Source organism: Propithecus coquereli, unplaced genomic scaffold (genome assembly GCF_000956105.1).
Source record: "Propithecus coquereli isolate 6110/MARCELLA unplaced genomic scaffold, Pcoq_1.0 Scaffold249, whole genome shotgun sequence".
Taxonomy (NCBI): Eukaryota; Metazoa; Chordata; class Mammalia; order Primates; family Indriidae; genus Propithecus; species Propithecus coquereli.
Genome location: NW_012148052.1, coordinates 3,815,346 through 3,821,500, shown reverse-complemented (window position 1 = coordinate 3,821,500; position 6,155 = coordinate 3,815,346). Strand labels below are relative to the sequence as shown.

Sequence of the window (6,155 nt, the reverse complement as noted above, 5' to 3'; positions counted from 1 at the left end):
CGGTGCATGCCTGTAGTCCCAGCTACTCTGGAGGCTGAGGCAGGAGGATCGCTAGAGCTCAGAAGTTTGAGGTTGCTGTGAGCTATAATGTCACCACTGTACTCTAGCCCAGGCAACCTAGTGAGATCCTGTCTCAAAAAAAACAAAAACAAAAAACCTAAAGCAGAGAGAGAAAAAGATTGGAGAAAAAAAGAACGAAGTATCATTTCCCCCATGGAATAATATCAATCAATCTACGTACAATTGGAGTCGCTAAAGGAGAGGAGACAGGGAATGCAGCATACAAAGGATTTGAATACAATCTGAAAATGCAATTAAGAGAACCTATTTACAATGATTATAAAAATATAGTTAAATAAAATGAAAAAATCTAATATTTGATAGCACAACAGGGTGACTATAATAATAAGTTATTGCATATTTTAAAATAACTAAAAGAGTGGAATTGAGCTGAGCAAGGTGGCTCATACCTGTAATCCCAGCACTTCAGGAGGCCAAGGTGGGATGATTGCTTGAGTCCAGGAGTTCAAGACCAGCCTTGGCAACATAGCGAGACCTCATCTCTACAAAAAATAAAAAATTAGCTGGGTGTGGTGGCATACACCTGCAGTCCCAGCTACTTGGGAGGCTGAGGAGGATTGCTGGAGCCCAGATATTTGAGGTTGTAGTGAGCTATGATCATTCCAACCCGGGTGACAGAGCAAGACCCTGTCTTAAAAAAAAAAGTGGAATCAGAATGTTCCCAACACAAAGAAATGATAAATGCTTGAGGTGATGGACACCCCAGTTATGCTGATTTGATTATTACACATTGTATACCTGTGTAATCACAGGTACCCTATAAATATCTTCAACTATTATGTACCCATAATAATTACAAATTTAAAAGAAAGGAAACCCATTTACAATAGCATCATAAAGAATAAAATACTTAGCTGGGCACAGTGGCTCACACCTGTAATCCTAGCACTCTGGGAGGCTGAGGCAGGAGGATTGCTTGAGCTTAGGAGTTTGAGACCTGCCTGAGCAAGAGTGAGACCCCCATCTCTACTAAAAATAGGAAAATTAGCCAGGCATGGTGGCACGCACCTGTAGTCCAGCTACTCGGGAGACTGATGCAAGAGGATTGCTTGCACCCAGGAGTTTGAAGTTGCAGTGAGCTACAGTGACACCACTGCACTCTGCCCAGGGCGACAGAGCATGAATCTGTCTCAAAAAAGAAAAGAATAAAATACTTAGGAATAAATTTAACAAAGCAGTATAAAACTCATACTTTGAAAACTGTGAAACATTGGTGAAAGAAATAAAAAGAGTGAAAATATGGTGTATATATATGCACATACATATATACATACATACATACCACGGAGTACTACTCAGCCATGAAAAGGAATGAAATAATGTCTTTTTCAGCAACTTTGATGGAACTGGAGACCATAATCCTAAGTATCTCGGGAATGGACAAACACTGCATGTACTCTCTAATAATTGGGAGCTAATTTATGGGCACAAAGAGGTGTAAAGGTCATTGGGAATCAAGAATGGGGGAGGGAGAGGAGGGGAGGAAGGGATAAAAACCTACCTATTGGGTACAATGAACACTATTCAGGGGATGGACACACTAAAAGTCCTGACTTAAGCATTATATTAATAAAAGGTATCCATGGCCGGGCACGGTGGCTCACGCCTGTAATCCCAGCTCTCTGGGAGGCCGAGGCGGGCGGATTGTTTGAGGTGAGGAGTTCGAGACCAGCCTGAGCAAGAGCGAGACCCCGTCTCTACTAAAAATAGAAAGAAATTAATTGGACAACTAAAAATATATAGAAAAAAAATTAGCCAGGCATGGTGGCGCATGCCTGTAGTCCCAGCTACTTGGGAGGCTGAGGCAGGAGGATCACTTGAGTCCAGGAGTTTGAGGTTGCAGTGAGCTAGGCTGACGCCACGGCACTCACTCTAGCCCCGGCAAAAGAGTGAGACTCTGTCTCAAAAAAATAAAATAAAATAAAAATAAATAAATAAATAAAAGGTATCCATGTAACAAAAACTTTTGTACCCTCTTAATATTTTGAAATAAAGATTAAAATTAAATTAACAACACTTAAAAAGGAAAATCGAAACAAATGGAAAGACATCCCATGTTCATGGATCAGAAGAAAATATCATGGCCAGGTGCGGTGGCTCACGCCTGTAATTCTAGCACTCTGGGAGGCCGAGGCGGGAGGATCGCTTGAGGTGAGGAGTTCGAGACCAGCCTGAGCAAGAGTGAGACCCCAGCCCTACTGAAAATAGAAAAAATTAGCCTGGTGTGGTGTCACACACCTGTAGTCCCAGCTACTCAGGAGTCTGAGGCAGGATGATCACTTGAGCCCAGGAATTGGAGGTTGAGTGAGCTACAATGACACCACTGCACTCTAGCCCAAGCAACAGAACAAGACCCTGTCTCAAGAAGAAGAAAGGGAAGAAGGAGAAGGAGAAGAAGAAGGAGGAGGAGGAAGGGGAAGGAGAAGAAGAAGAAGTTGAAGTTGAATTAACAGACAAGGACTTAAAAGTATATATCAAAAAGATGTTCAAGAACTTAAAGGTAAAGATGGTTGTAATGAATGAACAGATGGAAAATCTTATAGGAGAAATGGAAACATGGAAAAAGAACCAAATGAAATTCTAGAAATGAAACCTGCAATATCTGAAGTAAAAAATTCACTAGATAGACTTAACAACATATTGGAGACAGCAAGGGAAAGATTCAGTGAAGTTGAAGATAGATCAAAGAAATATACAAAGACGGATTGCAAAAAAGCCGATAAAGGGAATCTCAAAATAGGCTGCATGAAAGAAACCAGAAGCAATATAGTATATATACACAAAAGAGTTTACACACACACACACACACACACACACACACACACACACAGAAGTACTATATGATTCCATTTAAATGAAATTCAAGAACAGACAGTAATTGCCTAAAGAGTAGTAGGAATTGAATGGAGAGGACATGAAGGAACTTTCTAGGGTGATGGAAATATATTATATTTTGATTATAGTGGTGATTACATGGATGTATACAACAATAAAATCTCATAAAATGTACACTTAAGAGCTGTGTATTTCACTGTGTCAACTGGATTAACCTACAAGAAGGCACGAAGAAAATAAACAGGAATACAAAACAGACGAGATAAATAGGGAATAGATAAGAAAATGGTATACTTAAACCCAACCATATCAACAGTTACTAATTAAGAAGTGGTAAGCATGTAAGTAAATATGAAAGTTAGCTTTTTTCTTCTCTAATGTCTCTGAAAACTACAAAACAATGATGAGAGAAATTAAAGAAGACTGTGGTAGCTTGCTACTAAAATGACTCCATGTGATCCCCCAACCCGATATTCATGCCCTTATGTAATCCCCTCTTATTGTGTGTAGGCCTGATTTAGCAACTGCTTCTAACAAAAAGAAGATAGCAAAAGTAATAAGATGACACTTCTGTGATTAGTTTACAAAACACTGTTACTTCCATCTTTCTGTTTCTCTCCCTCCCTCCCTCTCACTCATGTCTCTTGATCACTCAAGAAGCAAGCTGTCCTGTTGTGACCTGCCCTGGACTTTGACCCTATTTAAATAGGATCACCACCACCACACAGCAGTAACAAGGTGACCCTCACACATCCAAAGGAGGATTTTAGAAGAGAGAAAACTGATGAAAGGGATTCTTTAAACCTGTATATGAAGTCGTAGGCAGACCCCTGACCCACACATAAACTAACTAGAATTAACATTGCAAAAAATTTGAGAGCTGAATTACAGTGTGGAATACCAGGCAGGTTTTCAGACTGGTCTTTGCTAGCTCAAAAATGAAGCAGACAAGAATAGCACTGTAAGCACTTTGAAAACTAAAGTGTCTTTGAAATGACAGCCCACACAATAAAGCCAAGACCCGTGCACTAAATAGGGTGACTGCCAGCTAAAATAGAAAATTTAAATGGGACCCAGAGTCTCATAACATAATACACAAAATGTCCAGGTTTCAATAGAAAATCCCTCATGCCAAGAACTAGGAAAATCACAACATCAATGAGAAAATACAATCAATAGATGCCAACACAAAGATGATTCAGATGTTGAAATTATCTGTCAAAAGATTTTATTTTGGCCGGGCGCAGTGGCTCACACCTGTAATCCTAGCACTCTGGGAGGCTGAGGCGGGAGGATTGCTTGAGCTCAGGAGTTCGAGACCAGCCTGAGCAAGAGCGAGACCCCCGTCTCTACTATAAAATAGAAAGAATTAGAAAAACAACTAAAAATAGAAAAAAATAGGGCACGGTGGCGCATGCCTGTAGTCCCAGCTACCCGGGAGGCTGAGGCAGGAGGATCGTTTGAGCCCAGGAGTTTGAGGTTGCTGTGAGCTAGGCTGACACCACGGCACTCTAGCCCAGGCAACAGAGTGAGACTTTGCCTCAAACAAAAAAAAAGATTTTATTTTATTTTCATTTGCATATATATTTATTTAGACTGTAGCACCAACAGCACGATGATGAACTGTCACAAATCTACCAAGAAACACACAATCTTCAAAATGTGCTGTTTTTCACAAGTAATTTAAGTAAAGCATTATGATTATTATTTGGTACTAGAGTCAAAGACGACATTTAGATTCTTCAGCTTTGGGGCATTAGTAACATCAAAATGATTGTCTAGTCAGGCAGAGGAAAGAAACTCAAAAGCAGTTTCTTTTTCTTCTGCCAGTTCCTTTGCAGTAAGATCCATCTTCTCACGTGAGAAATCATTAATAGGGAGAGCTTCAACAAACTTCCAGGTCTTATTGATTACAGCAGGGAATGAGTAGAGCAGATCATCGGGAGTACCATAGGAGTTGCTATCAGAGATAACACCCATGGACACAAACTCTCCCTCTAGGGTCCCAGACCAGATGTCTCTGGCGTGATCAGAGATGGCTTTCACAGCAGATGTTGCACTGGACAGTTTTTGAGCCTTCATAACAGCAGCACCACGCTGCTGCAGTCGTGATGAATTCTCCCTTGAGCCAGCTGTCATCTGTCAGGGCTTCATAAATACCAACTTCCTTTCCTTGCAACTTCACCTTGGCATGGTTGACATCTGAATACTGAGACAAGGAATGGTTTCCCCAGATAATGAATGACATTCTTTACATCATCAGCAGTCACAGCAAGTTTAAGAGCAATTTGAGATTTAGCTTGGTTGTGATCCAAACCCATTAAGCAACTGAAGTTCTCCTTGGAGAGGGACGGAGCTGACTTGGAGGCAGTCAGGCAGTTGGTATTGACTAGATTACCCACAACAATCGCCTTCACTGACTTCTTGGCATATTTCTCCAAGGCCGCACCCTGGGATTTGAAGATTTTCACATTGGCTTTCAGTAAATCTTTCCTCTCCATGCCTTCCCTTCTTGGCATGGAGCCCATGAGAATGGCCACATCCAGGCCTTTGAAGGCAACTTCTTCTTCATCTGTTGTGATAACATCTTTCAGGAGGGGAAGGGCACAGTCTTGCAGTTCCATTAGGATACCATCCAGAACACCCATCATGGAGGTAATATCCAACAGCACAAGAATTTAGGCTGGTCTTTATCAAAGACAGATCCATTTCCAATACCATACAGCAGTGAATATGCAACTTGACCAGCTGCTCCAGTCACAAGGCTTCTGATTGGTTCAGACATCATTGAGAACTTTGTGGACACTTGCAGCACCTGCAAAATGAGCCTCAGGGAGTCAGGTCACCTCTACCGCAGAACCAACTCCTGTCTGTCAAAGATTTTAAAGCAGTCGTTATAAAAATGGTCAATGAACAATTACAAATTCTCTTGAAAGAAACAAAAATTAAAAATCTCAGCAAGTGCAAAATATAAAAGTAGAGACTCCTATAAAAGAGTCTATCTAAAATTATTGAAATCCAGCCTGGGCAACATAATGAGACCCTTTCTCCACAAAAAATAGAAAAATTAGCCAGGTGTGGTGGCACGTGCCTGTAGTCCCGGCTACTCCAGAGGCTGAGGCAGGAGGATCCCTTGATCCCAAGAGTCTGAGGTTGCAGGGAGCTATGATGATGCCACTGCACTGTAGCCTGAGCAGCAGAGTGAGAGACCCTTTCTCAAAAAAGTAAATAATAAAATA

At 41.1% G+C, this 6,155-nt stretch overlaps 1 pseudogene; it reads right to left on the bottom strand.

Moving 5' to 3' along the window:
* Positions 1–4,681: 4,681 nt before the first annotated feature.
* On the bottom strand, positions 4,682–5,701 carry LOC105812317 (annotated as a pseudogene).
* Between the last annotated feature and the right edge of the window lie 454 nt (positions 5,702–6,155).